Source organism: Corvus brachyrhynchos, unplaced genomic scaffold (genome assembly GCF_000691975.1).
Source record: "Corvus brachyrhynchos isolate BGI_N302 unplaced genomic scaffold, ASM69197v1 scaffold32, whole genome shotgun sequence".
Lineage (NCBI taxonomy): Eukaryota > Metazoa > Chordata > Aves > Passeriformes > Corvidae > Corvus > Corvus brachyrhynchos.
The window spans coordinates 15,659,222-15,661,387 of NW_008237919.1; the positions used below are offsets into that span (position 1 = coordinate 15,659,222).

General features: G+C 43.2%; 1 protein-coding gene across 2 annotated transcripts in view; it reads left to right on the forward strand.

Annotated features, from left to right (window-relative positions):
• Positions 1 to 297: 297 nt before the first annotated feature.
• Positions 298 to 2,166, forward strand: part of LOC108446500 (myelin-oligodendrocyte glycoprotein-like) — a 36,577-nt gene continuing 34,708 nt past the window's right edge. For both annotated transcript variants that reach the window (XM_017733295.1, XM_017733294.1), the window contains exons 1-2: positions 298 to 378; positions 937 to 1,083. The gene's annotated coding sequence lies outside the window, so the exon portion shown is untranslated. The remainder of the gene's footprint in view (positions 379 to 936; positions 1,084 to 2,166) is intronic.

The following is a 2,166-nucleotide window of genomic DNA, read 5'->3' on the forward strand; positions in this document are numbered from 1 at the left end:
GGTGAAGTTCAACACTAACAGTGCATTAAGAAGTGTGTGTACACAACTATAAAGTAAACAAAGGGAGATGTCAGGATTCAATGCAAGAGACACTACCCAGAAACTGGCAGTTTGAATAAGTGTTGGATAAAATCCACCAAATATATTTTTCCACAACTGCTGAATTGTGCAATTATGCAACTATGGGCAAAAAAACCCACACTAGTGAAGCAATGACCTTGGCAGGAAATGCCCATTGAAAGAAAAACTTAAATTCCTTTATGAAATGCCACAGCAGACCATGCCAGACGCACAACTGAGCCCATAGCTCAGCGAGATGCAACAGCTCTCCAGGAGAAAAAGAAAGGCTTCTGCCATGGCTGGCTGAAAACATAAGGGGTAAATATTGCTCAGTACCTGCACATCAAAAGCAGAGAGCCAGGGGAAAAGCAGTGCTTGACTGCAGAGCAAATAAAAGAAACAGCTTTTTTTGGCATGTAGAGTTTGGAAAGGCATGCTTAGAAACTGCAAGTGGTAGCCTCTGTGCTCAGCTGTGCAGGAAACCAAATACATGAACATCAGTCAAAACTAATTGTAAGATGAGAGTCTTTAAATTATTTTCTTTTCTCAATAGAAAGAACTAAGAAAAGTCTCAAGTGCCTGCTAAAGCTGAGAGACAAGAGTTGTTTCAGAAACATTGGCAAAATCCTTGTTCTGAACATTTTCAAGTAGCACATTCATACAAAGAAATGTTTAATTGTAGGAAAAAGGTAGGCAAGAAAGAACTGCAATACCTGAACGCTGCATTATCATAAATAGCTAAATTCTGGGAAAAGATCCAAGGTGGATGCTCCTGAGCTTCTTCTAAAGTGGAAGTGGTAAAGTGGTAGTTTGCAAACCCTTACGTCACCTGAACACGCTACAGCGAGAGCCAACAAAACTCCTTTTATTTCTCAGCTTGGTTGGAGAAACAGCCCCTGATTTTTGAGTCACTGCTCACACATCCTGCCCTGTTCCAGCACTTCCTCGTTCACAGCAGCAGCTCCTTGCTGCAGCACGTTTGGATCTCAGCACACGCAGAGGGAATAGAGAGATTTCACAAAGGTAAGCAAGAGATCAAGTTTTCTGTCTTGCATGAGAGAGTGCTAAAATTGCAGTATTTGGGCTATGGGTTTTGGCTAAGATCTTTTACACTTCCTTCAGACAATGCAGCCATGGGAAAAATGAAACAATCTGGATTTGGCGTGGGGTTTGGGTTTTTTTCCTTGTCATAAGCGACAGTTTGCTGGGGAGGAAAAGCTACAGATTGAGGGGGTTCCCAGTTGTGTAACCCCTCTCCCCTGTACCGGCTCCCAGCGGGGGTGTGCTTAGACTGCAAAGTAGAAAGTGAGGTTACCACTAAAACTAAAGGCATTTCCAACTAATTTTCTCACTGAGTACTGCTTTGCCTTTATTTCTGCTCTTTTTGCTTTTCCTTAGTCATTAAAGTGACACACTGACAGAAGTGACTGAACAGGGAGTTTCAGTTTAGTGACGTTCAGAGGACGAACACTAGGCTGAAAACAATCAAATCACACTTGCTGCCTCAAAATGTCACCTGAGCAAGAGCAAAGGCTCAAGACATTCAGCATAGTAGCCACACCAAAAGGGAAGTTAGGTAACTTCTCAGGTTCTGAATGGTCATTGTTCACAAATGGGCAGAGAGTAAGAGCAGCTAAAGAGGAAGGAAAAGGGGTCCCAGGGTACTGAGCAGCACACACACAACAGAACCCGAGATCCAGGCTGCAGGTAGTGAAGAAGTCAAGTGTAAGAGTGACAAGAAAGAGGGCAAACAACTGCACAGGAGGGGTTTTCCCAAGCTGAGTCACTGTGGCTTCTGTTACAAGTGGTGGTGAACTTTGGGGAAAAAAAAAAAAAAGAGAGAGAACCAACTTCTGTTGCACAAGTAGGTTTCAGACAAACTTGTTGCAAATTTCAGACAAATGAAAACAAACAAACCCCACAAAAACTACACAGCCATAGATGTATGTGCCAGTATGGGAGTGTTGCAGTGGGGATCCTGCAACACGCATATATCAAACCAGGAGTCCCGTGGAAAGGAAATATATATGGACAGACAGATTCTTGATAGCTGTTTCAGAGATGTTTATTTCTCCAGCCGCATGGCCGGAGCTCTGCCCAGGAACT